The 18,069-nt window shown below is 43.0% G+C and overlaps 1 long non-coding RNA gene across 1 annotated transcript; it reads left to right on the top strand.

Moving 5' to 3' along the window:
* Nucleotides 1–1,732: 1,732 nt before the first annotated feature.
* LOC125933227 (uncharacterized) lies at nucleotides 1,733–9,844 on the top strand. Its single transcript, XR_007460896.1, has 4 exons — nucleotides 1,733–2,305; nucleotides 3,075–3,190; nucleotides 3,367–3,636; nucleotides 7,380–9,844. It is a non-coding gene; the product is annotated as an uncharacterized LOC125933227 (long non-coding RNA).
* Nucleotides 9,845–18,069: the final 8,225 nt, after the last annotated feature.

The following is an 18,069-nucleotide window of genomic DNA, read 5'->3' as shown; positions in this document are numbered from 1 at the left end:
AATAATCAGGAATATGTCATTGTACACAATAATTTATTCAGTTTCTCTGATTAAATGTCAAACTTTGCCATCACAGGTCACTCTGTCATAGTATATCACTATGTTTTCAGAGACACAAATAAACACACGGAAACACTTCCTCCTCCAAAGAGGGAGGAGGGAAATTCTAAAAGATTATTGATATCGCCTTTGTCTGATGTAATGGCTTTTTTGAATCAGAAAAATCTCTCATTGCTTGAGGTGGAAAATAGCATCCGTTCTGAAGAAGCAGAATCTTCAAGTTTTAGAATCAGAAGGAACCACAGGTATCATTTCGTCTGACCTCCTTATTTCACAGAAGAGGAAAGGGAAATCTTCAAGGTGGGGGTGATGTGTCAAGGTCACTGAAGACTGTGTGTGTCTGTTCCCTTACAGTCAGGAAACCCGATTGGCTCACCACCAGCTAGTGCGATTAGACTTTACCTTTATTGATTGTATGTCCTTTCCCAGGCATTATGCCAGTGGGTTTTCTTAACAACCCTGTGAAAGGAAGGCCATGGTGAGGCCAAAGGATGAAGACTTGTGTTTCTAGAAACGGGACACAGAAAGGAAGGGGAAGAAGACTTCAGACCTGCAAACCACAAAACCATAAAAGTCAGCGTTAAAGGGGGGGGGGGACTCAGATGCCATGTGGAAACAAATGGAATTGGGGCTCCTGGTTGGCTCAGTCGGTTGAGCGTCCGACTTCAGCTCGGGTCATGATCTCACAGTCTGTGAGTTCGAGCCCCGCGTCAGGCTCTGTGCTGACGGCTCAGAGCCCGGGGCCTGCTTCAGATTCTGTGTCTCCCTCTCTCTCTGACCCTCCCCCATTCATGCTCTGTCTCTCTCTGTCTCAAAAATAAATAAACGTTAAAAAAAAAAAAAAAAAGAAACAAATGGGATTACACAGTATAAAGGGAGTAAGTGAACTCGTGAAAGTGGACATTAGGTGGCAGAGTCGTTGATCACGAAGAGTGGGTACTTTCAGTCGGATGCATTGCACTTCTAAGCTGATCAATTCCTCCGAGCCTGTCTCTTGACTGGTAGATAAGGTAGAGCCCTTACAAAGATGAAATGAAACCACCTCTCTGAGGTGGCACGTAGCAGCACGTCTAGCATAGGAAGGGATGTATAGAGGTTTTTGAGTCAAGCGATAATGTGGGCTGCAGTAAGATGCTTTTGCCCTGGAGACAACAGAAGAGCCGCGTGGAAACCCTGACCTGGTAATCGCAAGAAATTAACCTTGAGGTGTAGATTTCAGGGGTCATGCACTGAGTAGAGGTAAGTGAAATCCGGAAAATGGTTGAGGGCCTCAAAGGCAGTGAATGAGAAAGTCCTGAGGGCGGAAGACTGAGCCTCCGCGGGCACTGGGCGGCAGGTGGGGGAGCGTGTGTGTTTTCCGGAAGAGGAGTGTGCGCATGCGTACACGCACCGGGTTGCAGGGAACTGGTGAGTGTTGGGGGCAGGAGTGAGATGCCACCCGCAAACCAGTTACGGCAACGGAAGGCAAGAAATAGATGGGCAGTCAGTCGTAGCTTCTAACCCTAACCCTGTAGGCCCTCCGTGAATGGTCACCGTCACTGCTCACAGTAAAAGAGAATTTCTGATTAGCAAGTCAGTCAGATGGGCAGAGTCAGCTGGAGAGAGTCCCTGAGCTGTGTGTCCTGCAAGTTCATTGGCCACACAGAGATACAAAGCTATGTGTGTTGGGGGAGGAGTAGAGAGGGAGAGACAGAGTCCTGTCTACACACTTACGGGCCATTTAGCGTGCAAATATCCAAGCTTCCTTTCCTAGAAAATGGTGATCTCGACTTGGAAGCGTCGGTTCCTCTTTTAGGCCTGATGTGAGAGCCAAAAAGAGGTTTCTACAATGCAGACTAGACTCAGGAGACAAAACGCATCTTTCAGCAGATGTTTCATTAAGTTCTGATTTAGCCTGATTAAAATCTATATTGACCGAGGCTAAGGAAGTTGTTGTTTTATGCCAGTGCCTAGAGAATGATTTAAATTCCAGAAGAGCTTGGATGATGGGGAATGGTTTTACGTGTGATTTAAATTTCCTCTCTTTCTTTGTCATTTTTTCCAACTGCGTTATTTTTTCAGGCTTTCGGCAAAGAACATCTATGGCTTGTATGATAATACAAATTGGAAAGTTACGAAAGAAATACGTCTCCTGTCTCACTAACACGCAGGCGTGAAAAGCCAGTTTGAAAGGGGGAGTCACCACCGTGTTCGGGGTGATTTGCAGAGGAGTGGACCTGGAGGAAAGCATCTGGGCTTTAACCCGGTAAAACTTTGGCTTTGTCTCCAACTCGTTCTTTTTTTCTCTCCTCCTTTCTCATTCCTGTCTTCCTGTTCATTGCAAAAAAAAAAAAAAAAAAAAAAAAATTTGTCCTAGAAGGATAGAGATTTTTGGTTGCTGCCAGAGAGGCTGGGCTGGGGGTCAAGCTTTTGCTTTAGGAGGCCACCTGATTGCTCTGAGGTTTTATAAAAAGCTGAGGCCCTGCAGGGAGTGTTGGGATGAGGGGATGGGGTTTGTGCCTTGGATGCTCTGGTTTAAACTAAGAACTTCCGGTGGGTGTTTTGCAGAGTAAATCTAGGAGGAGGCCTTGAGATTTGGCTTTTAAAAAGCTGCTATTTCACCTGCTTCCCGTAGCGCTCTCTTTATGATGATCCAAACTTTCTTCCCCTCTCAACCCAGTCTTTAGGACGTCAGACACCATTTCTGACGGTTAATTTTGTGTGTCAAGTTGACCAGGCAGAGGGATGTCCAGAGCTGGTGAAATATTATTTCTGGATGTGTCTGTAAAGGGTGTTTCTTGACGAGATTAACATATGAATCATTAGACTAAGTAAAGAAGATCCTTCTCCCCATTGTAAGGAGAAGTCCCTTCTCCTTTTCTCCCCATGTAGAGTATACATGCTCCTAAATTAGAGTATACATGCTCCTACTTAACCCTCTTTTTTTTTCTCTTCGTGTACAGTGAACATTTCCCCACATCTTTGCATGTATTCTTACAATATAATTCTCCCCTCCAACTGTGTCTGCTCGACAGATTGCCACCAGGTGACTTCTAAATACCTAGCACTGAGGCAGATGCCATAAGAGTCCTGGATCAATCACTTGCAAGCTCTTAAAGATAAGCTACCGAACTTCTCCGAGCCTCAAATGGTAATAATATCTACTTTAAGGTTTGTGGATGTTTAACTAAGACACTGCATTTAATGTATGGTTCCAGGCATATGGTAAACACTCAGCCAAGATTAAATAACATTGTTCTCATTTGAAATACTGTTACAAAGCTTGTCTTTTTCAATTTTTAATTTTTTGAAGTTTTAATTCTTTAGGTAATCTCTACACCCAACATGGGGCTCGAACTCATGACCCCAAGATCGGGAGTTGCACGCTCCACTGACCGAGCCAGCCGCATGCCCCTGATTAAGGTCATGTCGATACTTTTCAGTGACGTCTGTCATCCTAATCCTGGAGGGCTGGTCATTGCCCCGCAGAAACTCCCATGTTCTTTTCTCGGACATCATGGAGTTCAAGGGCACATGAAGGACCATGTCGGTCTAGAAAGAACCAGCCAGGTGTTCACTTAACGTCACTCAGGACACGTAAGTCTAACTTTACATTTCGTCATCACCACGTGTGCTTTGCTCCCGTGAAACTCTATCCTCGGAAGCTCTGCGGTGGAGTACACGGTCAACACGTGTATAAACTCATCAGTGGTCCTCATGAAGCCGAGCTTCATTATATCCTAGGTTAAGACAAAATCTCCCGGGTCCTAGCAACTTGCAGGCCAGGGATCCAAAACCCGGAGTCTAATGATTCAGAAAGTGTATTATCTGGTGGGGGAGGGGAGGATTCCTGGGTAGCTCGGTAAATTAAGCTTGATTTCAGCTCAGGTCGTGAGTTGAGCCCCGCTCAAGCCTCAAGCCCCGCTCAAGTGCTGAGCCTGCTTGGGATCCTCTCTCTCTCCTGCTTTGCCCCTCCCCTTCTCACTCTCTGTCTCTCAAAACTACATAAATAACCGGTAAAAAAAAAAGAAGTGTGTTATCTGGGGATTTAACCTCAGCTCCAGGAGCTGTGGGTGATACAGAACCCACTTTGTTTTTCTTTAAGACTGGACTAGGAGATAGATATCTTATATCTTTAGTGGATGAGATGGCAGATGGTGTACCCAACATCTAAGAGACTAAGTGAACCAAGAAAAATAAAGGGCAAGAAATGGATATGCATAGGCATTTTCCAATGAAGTCACCACGTCTTTAGTGTGTCAGTCAGAATGTGCAGGTGTGAGTGAGAGAAACCAAGCAGAAAATATTGGCCAGAGCTGACTGACTAACTCCAAACGGGTCCAAGAATCAGGTTTGTAGACCATGCAGCCAGAGCCAATGCCGGAAACAATGATGCAAAACTGGTCTGGTAAAGGCACCACGGGTACCATTGTTCAGTTGACTCACTGCAATTAACACGTCCGATTTCATCAACCCTGGTCATGGAACCCCGGGTTAGGAGACATTTCTCCATTGGCGCCTTGCTTTTCTTCATGTCTTACAAACAGAGGTCCTGGTTGCCTTTGTTGCAGACTATCCATCCAGGACAAAATGTGCATATTTTAAAGAGGTGCTGTTTTTCATTACATTGAATTAACAAAGATGCTGGTGAGGGTGTGATAAAATGGTCACTTCCATTTTGACAGCATGCACAGAGGATGAATTGCCACCAACATGACTGGGAAGGTAATTCAGTGAAATGAACGACAACCTTCAAAGATTTTTGTATCTCTAGTTTCCCAGAAATCAAATGACTAGATCTACCTCACAGACATCTTCTCAAATATAGAACGTAATTTACAGCCAAATATATTCTTCCTAGTGCTAAAAGAAACAGACCAAACATCCATAAGAGAATATAAAAATCTGTGCAGTTATATCTGCTATGGAATACTACATAGCCTGCTCCAAATAAAGGTTCGGCAGTTACCTAGAGTATATATAGCAAAATACCAATGTATGTTGGTATACATATTTGATTGTAACTACATATATCCAATTTGACCGCATATCCAATTTAATTGTAACTATGTAAATGAAACACACAAAAACCTACGGAAGGAAAAACATAACTGGATGGAAATAGACCAAAATTTTAATAGTAAAATCATATATATACATATGATTTTACTGTCATATATATATATGTATATATATATGTATATATATATATAAAACAGTTTTACTGTTTTTTACTGTTTGTTTACTGGTTTTACTGTTATATATATATTATTATATGTATACTGTTATATATTTACTGTATAATGGTAAAACCAGTAAACAGTAAACAGTAAAAAACAGTAAAACTGTTATATATATATACATATATATATATATATATGTATATATATATCTCCTTGGAAGGTAAAGACAGTATTTCCCTACAGAACAAAGGTTAGACATGCTTACTGCCCATTATAAAAGAGCCAGTGTGTTCCCCTGTGTTCAGGCATCTGTCTGGCCCATCTGCTTTGCTCCCATGAGAATTAGGGCCAACGGCACCTGCTATATGTGCGAATGTTCATGATGCTTGATGTGCTTTGAGTAATAGAGCCCTGTGTCTCTGACCGAAGGGTTTAGCATCTTCTACCAGCATCCATGAAACTGGCAGGTGAGCCTATTAGCCTGTAAGTAGAGTGAAATTTCAAACCTTTAGTCCTTACACCTCGCTGCTGCTGAAATTGCTCCTTTGCTGTCTTTAGAAATGGAGGACGGTCACTAGAACGGAAATGGCAGTCTCGGGCTTTTCTCTTCTGATCTTCCGATTCTACGTTCATGTGACAGGTGCTTCTAACTGGTGGCCCCTAGGTCATGTGATGCCTGATGTAAAGGGAGTCCGGGAAATCCAAGATTTATTTTCCTATAGTTTCCATAGTGGGAAAGTCTCCAAACATAGCTTGTTCAGGATAACAGGAAAAAAAAAAGACAAATGTCCACTACATCAGTAGTTATTCTAGATTTCTCCAATTGATATATGACAGGAATTATTAGGACTTTGTCAAAGGTTAAGTCCAAAGACAGAGGTCTATAATGTTCTTCAGGGAAAAGCCCTAAATTCCATGACTCGTAGCAGAGATGTTAGAGCCACTTGGCCGAAAATACACCAGATGGCACTCTAACTAGTAATGATACTTCTGCTTTCCCCCTGACTGTTTTGGGTGCTTTGTCAGGGCACAGCAGGATCCTTCTAGAAAAAGAAGAGGGATGTGGCCAGATTCCAGTTTCTCCTATCATGTTTCACAAACAAGATGGCTTCTTATTTGGCCATGGGTGATGCTGGGGTAGGAGGGGGCAGGTGCTACAGGTGTCCAAGGCCTACCACAACCACAAGTGTGACTCAGTCAGCACCACGGGGGCAGCAAGGGGACGGCAGGACTGGAGGTGGGAGGATTCTCTAAGAGGATGGTGGGCTGGTGGGAGTGGGGATGCAGCACTGGGGGAGAGAGGATCCTAGAAAATCGTATTTGTTCGAGGTGTAAGTCTATTCATTGGGTAGAAGCCTTGATGTGTGTGTGTGTGTGTGTGTGTGTGTGTGTGTGTGTGATGCTTAAGAGTAGCATACGTGTAGGGACATGTGCAAATCATAAGCTCAATTAATTATCCTAAAGTTAAGATACCTGGGAATTCCTACCCCAGGTCAAGAAATAGAACATTAGCAGTACCCAGAAACTCTCTCAAGTGCCTCCCAATGACCATTTCCATCCCTTCGCCTAAGATAACCACTACTCTGATTCTAATATCTTGTATTAGTTTGCTTTTTTGAACTACATAAAAAATGGAATTGTATGTACGTGCTCTTTTGTGTCTGGGTTCTTTGCTCGACGTTACGTTTGTGGGATTCACCCATATGTCTGCATGTGACAACGGTCTGTTCATTTGTACTGTTATATAGTATTCCATATATTGCCAGAACAAAAGTTATTGATCTCTTCCACAGTTTATGGAATTTGGGTGGAGTCCAACTTTGTCTATGACAAATAATGCCACTTGAACATTTTTTGATGTCTTTGCTATTTCCATTTGGGTTAAGTGTATACTAAGAATAGAATTTTCTGGGGGTGCCTGGGGGCTCAGTTGGTTAAGTGTCTAACTTCCGCTCAGGTCATGATCTCATGGTTCGTGAGTTCAAGCCCCGCCTCAGGCTCTTTGCTGACAGCTCGGAGCCTGGAGCCTGCTTCGGATTCTGTGTCTTCCTCTCTCTCTGCCCCTCCCCTGCTCGCACTCTGTCTCTGTCTCTCAGAAATAAATAAACATTAAAAAAATTTTATTTTAAGTTTCTAAAATGAATTTTCTGGTCCTAGGATATTCATGTGAAGAACTGCAGTACATATTTCCAAAAAACTTTCCAGAGTGGCCGTCACGTCTTACATTCCATCTGTTCTGGGGTTAAACCTTGCGGGACATCAAACACCTGAAAATGTATGGAATGTTCCACCTTGGATCATCAAGCTTCTTTGTGTGCTTAACCGATGCTGAGGAGGAAGAATTCTCTCTGCCCTTCAAGACCCTTCTGGCTGGACTAAGAAGCCAATTGCCATTGACATGAGACAGACTAACAGGAGAAAACCAAATTTAATTTTGTGTGTGTGTGGAATCCACATAGACGTGGGAATTCCAAAGGCAGTCAGGCAAAATGAGGTATATGTGTGAGTTTGAATTGAGGAGAAGGGGCGAGGGGTCTGGGACTTCAAAGCAAAGAATGCACTTCATGGGAAGATAAAGAGCAAATGTTTGTAAACGAATGTATACTGGGCCCTTCAGAAACAGTAGGACAGAGGACTTTGATCACACAGCCCTTGCTAGGCTCCTCCCTCTCTACTACTCTTCATATCATAACATAGTTACCGGTAGTGATCGCTCTCTTACTGGAGCAAGTCCTCTATCTGAATTCTTTTTGGCAGTCCAGTGGGGAGGTAAAGAGCTTTTTTCTGAATTTGCTGGGTTTTGGTTGCATTTAAGTCAAAATGACCTTCACGCCCGAGGGGCCCATCTTGGGTCTGCCTGCCCTTGGCCCCCATGCTGAATCTGTGGGCTGAATGTATGTATAGGAAGGGCTTGTATTTCACATCTTTCACATCTTTCTTTGTCAGATTGTTCTTTCCTTCTCCCTTACTTTGTTTCTTCCTGAATCACTGCCAAAGTCCTGAATATAGTCCCCGAAGGGTGAGAATTGCTAACTAAGTGTCACTATTTGGTTCAAACTAGGTTCAAAAACTCACGGGGAGCTCAGCTCACTAACTTGGCCACACCATCAATTTCCTTCAGGAAAGTTTATTTTTTCCCCCTTGGGGAATGGTTTTGCATATATCTCTCTTTTTTTACAATTTCAAAGACACACATTGAAACATGGAGGATGATAGTTGGAAAATAGCATTTTTTTAATCATCATCTCCTTGGAGATATAAAATAGCCACAGTAAATGTGAACACTTTGTTACTTTTCTTCCTACTTAATATTTTTAAACACAAAATACAAAAAAAAATTGGCTCCTACATGTTTAATATTTTTCCTCTTAAAATCGCACAGGAAACCTGACGCTAGCTCTTGGCTAATTTGGCCTTCCTGTTTGGCCCACCTGCAAAGAATGCTGCAAATGATGCCATGTGCCTCTGGGCAGGTGTCAAGACGAGCCTCTCCGAGCGGGGAACATTCTAAGAATGATGGATTTATCTTCTGCGCCATTTGTTTGTCAGAGTTAATAATGCCCGTGTCGTCAGGCAACAGGGCAAGCTGAACTTGGAAGGAGGTCAGGAAATACAAGCCCGCAATCAGCAGTCTGAAGTATTAGAGGTCTAGTGGTGTCTGGGGAGCCAAAAATGAGCCAAGGTCTGGGAATCAAGACGCCATCATGGCAGCAGGAAGTCCACCTGCCTCTACGGACTAAAGTGCATTAAGACCAACTTCATTACGGTGTCTTGGAGGCAGCAGGAGTGTCCAATAGTTCGGCCGAGGGCCTTCGGCTGCGTCCTGCCACTTGCCACCTGCTGATTTGGAGCAGACAATTTTGCTTCTCAGAGTCTTAGTTTTCTCATCAGTACAAACGGGGACACTGCCAGTGTCAGCCTCAGCGGGTTATTGCAAAAGAACACTAATGGGGATGTGGTCCCTGAGATGTGTCCAGGGAATAGTAAGCACTCAATACATCCAGCTAGTATTTTTGTGTTATCATCTTGAGGAAGTACTTTGACCATTGAACTAGACGATATCCGTGAAGCTCCTGGCAGAGAGGGGTTGGCCATGGTAAGTGCTAAACTGATGAGAGCAGTTAGCATCAATACCAAGGAAACGTGAATGTCATCACGAAACACGACATTGAAGACCATTTTGTGACAGGAAAGAGTGTCATTAGGTACTGTCCCAGGGCAAAGGTAGGATGTGAATAATTGCACGCACACAAAAATCACTTTTTGCAAGTTAATTAATTAGGTGCACACACACCCATTGGACGAGGTGAAGGCTGTGTACCGAAAGAGAGGCCATAGACGATAATGGCTAGAGTGACAGATTCTGAAACTACGTGTCGCGGGTTTTGACCCTCATATTGCCGTTTATTAGTTGTGTGACCCTGGTGCGTTACTTAATGTCTCTGTGCCTCAGAGACACATCTGTTCAATCCCCCACCTGTTAAATCATTGTTGGGTTTAATGTGGTCAAGGACTGTTGACCATCTTAGAGGAGTTAATACACGTAAAGGGCTCAGACTTCTCCCCGGAGCGGTGAGTGACATCTACGTGCTTGGCGATGCTACGCGCATGGATTGCTTGTGCAGCAGGATGCTCGGAAATCAGTTTCTTCTTTATTTTCCGATCTCAGAAGTTGTTTATTTTACAAACTAGAAAATTAAGATCGAAATCAGTCGAAGCAGTGTTTCTCAAACTTTCCTTCATGTTTCTTTTTAAGGAAACTCTGTAGACGTCCTTCTGTAATTGACCCTCCTCTGTGAAATTTTAGTATCACAGATACACTGTATATCCATTTATGTACTATATTTATATCTGGGCTATATTCATGAAAATTATCAGCTTTTCTTTCTCTTTCCAAGAAGTAATTTTGCTTGGAGCGGGGAGTGATATCACCCCCACTGAGCACACATTAGTTAAAATGAGAGAAACAAACAAATATTGATGGCCAAGGAAGAAAAATCTAGTGTAGGAAATTTAGTAGGTCCAAACCTTGGTCCCAGCGATTCAGACGCATGCATGAATCCGTTCCTATTTCATGGGTTATTTACCATAAGGTCTTTTTTAGGTTTTCTGCCTAGAATAGAAATGAGCAGGCAGTTCTGGCCCCAAAATGGCCTATGGAGAAATGAGTATTGCTGTTGAGAGAGTAGAGGCATTAAGGTCAGGAATATTATTCATTATCCAGCTTCATTAGTTTTATGTGAAGAATTTTTAGAATCTCATACTCAAATGCATTTATATACGGGTCCAAAACTGCCTTTGGAACCAGATGAATGCCTCCTGTCCAAGAAGATCAAAAAGACTGGAAAGATAAAAAAAAAAAAAAAAAAAAAAGAAACCAAGGCTTCTGATATGTCCCAAGGAAGGGGGAAAACCCAGTATGTGAGCGATCTTGGATGTCTTCAAAGCGTTGGAAAGTAGGTTCAACCCACTTACAGTCTGACTTAAAAAATAAGGATGTGGGGGGCGGGATACCTGACTGGCTCAGTTGGAAGAGCATGTGACTCTTGATCTCAGGATCAGGATCCTGAGTTTGAAGGACAGAGAGAGAGGGAGACACAGAATCCGAAGCAGGCTCCAGGATCTGAGCTGTCAGCACAGAGCCCCACGCGGGGCTCGAACTCGTGAACCATGAAATCATGACCTGAACAGAAGTCGGATGCTTAACCAATTGAGCCACCCTGGTGCCCCAAATAAGTCAATTTCTAAAGCGGAAGGATCAGAATCTGGCCCACCAAAGTCTGACAGCCGTGACCTTAACGATAGCTTAATTTAAGAAACAAAACAACAAAATCCAAATGCAACACTTTATTATAAAATGGAACAAGACCAATGAAACCCCATAAAAACTTGAGACTGCATTTCATAACCTCAGAAGGGAATGTAACGCAACGAACGTTAAGGCCCCACAAGAATGTTGATATGAATCACCTCTTTTTCAAGCCCCACAAAGCACCAGGAGTGAGAGAAAATTGTAGTTCTAAGTGTAAATAAAGTAGGCAACATCCTCCGTCCTGGGGTAGAGCAGTAAACCCACACCCTAAAGAGTATAGCTTGTCTCATACTGTGAAACTGGTTTTACCGCAAAATTGTAAGAGCCTTATAATTTAATTCATCCAACACATTCCTGAGTCATTGGAGGAAGAGTGGACAGCTTGCAGAAGTAGTTGGTTATATCCCGAAACACTCATCCACCGTAACAGGATTTGTCAGCGGTTTTCTGTTTTTACCAAGAAATAAAAAAAAGCTCTTGTCTCAGATACGTGAAGTTATCTAAAAAATTAAGCAACACAAATCATAGCATCCCAGTGATTGTGGGACCAGGAGCGTGAGTTTACTCTTTGCAGTTTTTTTAAGTTTACTTATTCATTGGGAGAGAGGGAGAGGGAGCGAGGGGAAGAGGGGAAGAGAGAGGAGAGAGAGAGAGAACACAGTGGGGGAGGGTCAGAGACAGAGAGGAAAAGGGAGAATCCCAAGCAGGCTTCTTGCAGTCAGTACAATGGAGCCCAACATAGGGCTCAATCTTACCAACCGTGAGATCATGACCTGAGCCAAGTTTAAGAGTCTGATGCTTAACCGACTGAGCCATCCGGGCGCCCAACTCTTTGCATTTCCATGAAAGCACATGATAATTACTAATTCTGTGAGTACATGACAGAGGATGACACAGAAATAGAACACACGGAGAATTAAGTGTTGCCTAAGTGCTAAAGAGCTAAGTGACCTGTTTTACATTTAAACTTACGATGCCAATGTATGTTTTTATTTTAAGGGCTGGCTGACCCCATTTCCTTTTTCCATTACCATCAGTTTCTTAATTACTGGAAAATTCAAAAGTGATTTCAAATTTGACGAGATTTTTTAAGTCTTCGAGTAAAAAACCCTACATTGGTACAAAACAATGATTATTATTGCAATTTGGCCTCAGAATCCTGGGCTTCCTTTTAAGCGAACAAAAAAATATAAAAAGGTGTCACAAGCAAGAGAATTATGGGAGGAGATGGCTGAGCTCTGACGTATAAAACTCGGAAACGCAAACATTCTGATTAGCAAAAGTACTTATTTGATTAGATAGCCATTGTTAACATTTAAACGTGCTAAAATGACAAGAAAAAGCTGTTGTGTTATTTAAGGAGAATGACCCTATCCAATCAAGGAATTTATACAGGTTGTGTATGAGCGGAAAGACTCTAATAAGGTATCTAACCTCTCTCATTTCTTACTTTGGGAACTACGGGTCTATTTGCTGATAATTCTCAGCAAATTGCTGCCTCAACTCTGACTGTAAACTTCTGCAACCACATAACAAACTTCCTATTGGATATCTGCACTTAGACGCACTAAACACAACTTGTGCTTAAACACGACTTGTGCAAACTGGAACCGACTGTGTCTCCCCAGTCCTTCCCTCACCTTATTTCCCTTCCAGTGTTTGGCGTTTCGGCGAAAGGCACCAAGCGGGACACATGCGTGCGGTCCTTGATCTGGGATTCCCCGTGTCCCTTATATCAGCTTGAGAATTCCTGCTATTTGTAGCTTCTGCACATCTCTAGAGTACTCTATCAGTCAGACCCCAGTAAGGAAAACCACACTAGTTATTTTAACCAAAAGAATTTAATACAAGGAATCCGTTCGGTGGGTATCGCAAGTCTGAAAAGGCCAAGGGAGAACATTGAGGTGACAGAGAGCCCCAGGAGGGGCTACCGTCTCTTGGACTGGGGGAACAGAGAACAGAGGTTGGGGTTACCAGCATTTAGGAGCTAGTGGGAAGGACCCTGAAATTCTTGGGGCCCAGCCATTGAGAAGGGGTTACTATCTGCTTGCGGCTACCACTACAAGAGCTCAGGGGAGGAGTTACACCTGGTTGAGCTGGAGGCGGGAGATGGTTGGTATTGGTACCTCTAAAGGGTGTGATTAGGCTGGTTTAGGGAAGGCAGGGAAAAAGCCAGACCAATGGCCGTTTCCAAGATCAAGGGCTATTGCTGGTAATGGGATCAGCAAACACATAGGAAAGGGCAGCTCTTTTCTGCCTCCTTAGTCTTACTGTCCTCCCCTAGTGCTCCCTATGGGGGAAATCTAACAGGAGGCCAACGGGGAAAAGAGAAACATAGCTCACGGAGAGCCAGTGTGAGCATCCCACAGCAACATATGCAGACGTGTATTTGGTGGCAGGAGACAACAGTTGTCAAATGAGGACAATAAAACAATTTCATGTGATGTCCTTTATTCAAGGGAGAAGAAGCCGTGGATTGAGGGAGTCAGTGCCCCACGGTGCCGGGACACTCTCCCGAAGAGATGATGATTGCACAGAAGTGAGTTCTAGAGAGCGTTAGAAGCAGCACAACACGGAAACAGGGCATCCGTGGCTAGGAGGTCAGGAATTTCCTTCTAAGGCTAGCAGGTCAGTCAGGGAATAAGGAAAACGTATTTGGTGTGAACTACTTGGCCAGGGTTGCGTAACTGACCTTACTTAGAACTACGTATCGGCACCGATTCCTGGCAGTTGGGGATTGACTGGGTGCAAATACTGCCTTTCTGGTCAGATGGATCATTTATAAGAACAAGAAAGTTGTTTCGGTTTTGGTTTGCTGATGTGGCATTCTGAGCAGGTCTGAGTCCATCTTGGACATAGAAATTTATTTCAACACAGCCTCCCGATGCATTTTCAACAAAAAGCCCGTTATTTCTACTTCCTTTGGATTTCCTCCTCTTCTCTCCACCCCCACTGCTGCTGTCCTGCCTTAGGTCCTAGTATCTGTCTGCTGACCTAATGCAGTGGCCTCCTAACTCATCTCATCCTGCTGTTTTCTCTCTTTTCTGCCTCAAATCCACTTTCTTGGTCTAAGCTCAGGTCTTGATCTCAGGGTGTAGGGTTGTGAGTTCAAGCCCTGTGTTGGGTTCCATCTGGGGCATGGAGCCTACTTAAAAAATTTTCTTAAAAATTGAAAAATGTATCCATCATGCATAAAGTTATCCATTATGACAGTGTTTCACCATGAGGAGTACCAGAATCTATCACCCTAAAATATGCCTCTTTGGCACATGGGTTATTCTGAGCTAATGGCCTTTGAGAACCAATAGGTGCAAGAAAAGCTTGAAAAACAGAGCACAAGTTTTCCTTTTATGAAGGAAATTTACATCTATAAAGGAAATTGCAATTTGTGGTGCACTCTTACCTCTTAGCTGTAGAGAAGACACTGACTTAAATCTGCCTGACAAACCTTACTGAACATCCCTTGTTTGCAGCACCTTCCCTGGTCACCTGTCCGTAACTCGCTTCCCCCTTTCCTTCCATCCCCTCCCCAGATCCTCTTTTCCATCAGCCTAAGATTGTATATAACCTAAATGCTAAACACCTCTTTGACTTCCACATCCCCGAGCTTCTTCTATACAGATATGAGATACAACAAGCTTCTCTTCATTTTTCTCTTGTTAACTTATCTTCTGTTAGAGAACCCCAACCAAGAACCTAGAAGGGTAGAAGGAGAAAGATTTTTTCCCCTCTCTGCAACCACGTTCCATTCCAACACTGTAATTCACCAAGTCCCCTTCTTTCACATTAAATTCTCCCATTGACTTCGATGAGGTTTTCTCTACCCTTGCACTGTTTTGAACAGGGTAATTCTTGGCTGTGACGTGCCGTTCCGTGCACTGGAATTTGTGTAACAGCGTTCCTGGCCTTCTACCCTCTAGATGCCAGTAGCTTGCCCCCACTTCTGATGGTGGCAATCAAAAATATCTCCAGACATTGTCAAATATCTTTAATTTTCAGTTAGACAACACAATTGTTTAGTATAAGCATGCCCCGTGCGGTATTTCAGAAATTTATCTAAAATTCAAATTTAACTAAACATCCTGTATTGAAAAAAAATTCTTAATGTTTATTTATTTTTGAGAGAAAGAGAGAGAGCAGGGGAGGGGCAGAGAGAGAGGGAGACACAGAATCCGAAGCAGGCTCCAGACTCTGAGCTGCCCGACATGGGGCTCAAACTCACAGACCGTGAGATCATGATCTGAGCTTAAGTTGGCTACTCAACCAACTGAGTCACCCAGGCGCCCCTAAACATCCTATATTTTTATTTGCTAAATCTGGCAGTCCTACCTGGGGGCCAAGTCATCGCTGGTTGAGACTCATTGGCCTAGAGTGTTCTTACCAATGGCAATGAGTCGATTGCTTTTTTATTGGCTTGTTTTTAAGAGGCAACCCTACATGGAAGCAGATGCTCTTCCATAATTATAATAGTTTTGTGCCTTTAAAACCAGACTGTAGGGGAGGAAAAAGAATCATTCCTCTTCCCTTCGAGGTTCTGTGGCTGAGAACCCTGCATAATGAAAGAGGCATTAATAAGAAGAAAACAAATTGAAGTTCAGTAACATGCGTACCTCATGTGTACATATGGGAGACCCAGGAAAACTGAGTAAAATCCCTTGAAGTGGCCCAAACCAATGCCTTAAACACCATCTCCAGCTAAAGAAAAAAGAAGATGTTTGAGGGTGGGGAAAGTTATGGGATGCTACCGGTAAAAACACAGTAAACAGCGTCATTTGTTCTCTAGACTTAAGCCATTGTCTTCTCCATTAATTGGAGAATTAATCTCCAAACGAGATTTAGAGTCAGTCTACTCTTCCAGAGGGAGACACCTTAAAAATAGAGATTTCTTTGCTAAGGGTAGGTGTCCTTTACAGAAAGGTAGATTCCGCTCTGTTTTCAGAGATTCTCCTGTGTGGCTGCAGGCTTTCAGTAACAACCAAGTCAAAACAATCCTCATGACAAACAGGCGTGTTTTAGGGTGATGTATTCTGCTCTCCTTGGAGATGCAGTCTAGAGAGACATGCGGAATCCCATCAGATGAGTTTGGATCCTGACAGGAAATTAAAGAAGCCTCTCGAGGTCAATCAGGGAGGAAGAAGTGTGGAGAAGGAAGCAATCTTAGCAGAGAGGTAGTGAGAGTGAAGAGGTCTGTCCACACCACTTAGTTAAAAGAGGTTACAAAAGAAGCTAAAAGGGGTTGCAGACGATTTGCGTAAGAGCATGAAGTACCCAGTGGAAATAACATTAATGCTTACATCTAAAGGAAAGACACCGAAAAGGTCTTAAGACGTTTAAAAAATGCAAAATCGAACCAAGCCAAAGGGGAAGTCAGCCGCAATTTTAGTGGTTATTGCACACTTCCACTTTCAACAGAAAAATTAGTTAATTCTTTTGTGTTTAAGAAAAACATTTTTTTAAAGCAACCCCTACACCCAATGTGGGGATGGAATTTACAGTCTCCGGATTAAGAGTCACATGCTCTATGGACTGAGCCAGCCAGGAGCCCAAAGAATTAGCTAATTCTTAAACTCCCAGGAGATTGGTCCTAATCCCAAATCCAAGGCAAAGTATGTAATTCTTGTAATAACACGTATAAAAGTAGCTCATCATGTTCATCAGTGGTGTAGGAAGAAGTTCCCTGAATACATGTAGGCTCAGGCCTTGGGTCCCGGCCCCTGTTCTTGGCCACTGAAGAAACTTCAATGATTGGAAGAATCCCGACAGTTTGCTCGGGATGGTTGAAACTAGCTCTCCCATAGGTGTGTGTGAGTGTTCTAATTCTGGGAAATTTTCACACTTTGCTCTGATTGTGTTCAGAGATAGCGTGTGAGTATTTGGTATGATATTTAGTATACAAAATGTGTATAATGTTAAAGAGATTCGGCATATTAGAACATTTGGCCAAGTCGCCTGGTGATTCCATTTAAGATACGTAACAGCATAGGGTGCCTGGGTGGCTTAGTTGTTTGAGCATCCGAGTCTTGATTTTGGCTCTGGTCGTGATCTCACGGTTCATGAGATAGAACCCCACGTAGAGGCTCTGTGCTGACAACATGGAGACTACTTGCGTTTCTCTCTCAAAGAGAGAGAAACTCTCTCTCTACCCTTCCCTCACCCATTCTCTCTCTCTCTTTCTATCTCTGTGTCTCTCTCGCTCTCTCTCACAATAAATAAACTTAAAAAAAAATATGTAATAAGCCAAATGATTTTAGACTCATTTAAAATAGACAATTTTAAAATTGAATATTATAAAATATTTGGCTGAATATATAAACAGTATTAGACTATTTAAGACAACTTAATACTTATTATGATAGTCAGTTTATTACATTTATAAGACCATTTAGCTGGGAAAGTATTAATTGTTAGGTTCAGAACTGAAGTGTTTATAAAAGCAAATTAAATATAGTGATACTGGGCCGCCTGGGTGGCTCAGTCGGTTGAGTGTCCGACTTCAGCTCAGGTCATGATCTCACAGTCTGTGGGTTCGAGCCCCTCGTCAGGCTCTGTGCTGAGAGCTCAGAGCCTGGAGCCTGCTTCAGATTCTGTGTCTCCCTCTCTCTCTGCCCCTACCCCACTCATGCTCTGTCTCTCTGTCTCTCAAAAATAAATAAACATTAAAAATATATAGAGTAGGGGCACCTGGGTGGCTCAGTCGGTTGAGCGTCCGACTTCGACTCAGGTCACGATCTCGCGGTCCGTGAGTTCGAGCCCCGCGTCGGGCTCTGGGCTGATGGCTCAGAGCCTGGAGCCCACTTCCGATTCTGTGTCTCCCTCTCTCTCTGCCCCTCCCCCGTTCATGCTCTGTCTTTCTCTGTCTCAAAAATAAAAACATAAACATTAAAGAAAAAAAAATTAAAAAAAAATATAGAGTAATACTTTAAGTGTAGTTTAAACATTTAGAGATAATTTAATTAACTAGGATGTAAATGGGACTGATTCTTCAAAGAGGTTAGTTTTTTCAATTTGAGTTGCTCAAGCTTTACTCAAAGATGC

The sequence above is a fragment of the Panthera uncia genome, chromosome D2 (assembly GCF_023721935.1).
Source record: "Panthera uncia isolate 11264 chromosome D2, Puncia_PCG_1.0, whole genome shotgun sequence".
NCBI lineage: Eukaryota > Metazoa > Chordata > Mammalia > Carnivora > Felidae > Panthera > Panthera uncia.
Note: the sequence above shows the minus strand (reverse complement) of the source record. Positions and strands in the feature narration are given on the sequence as shown.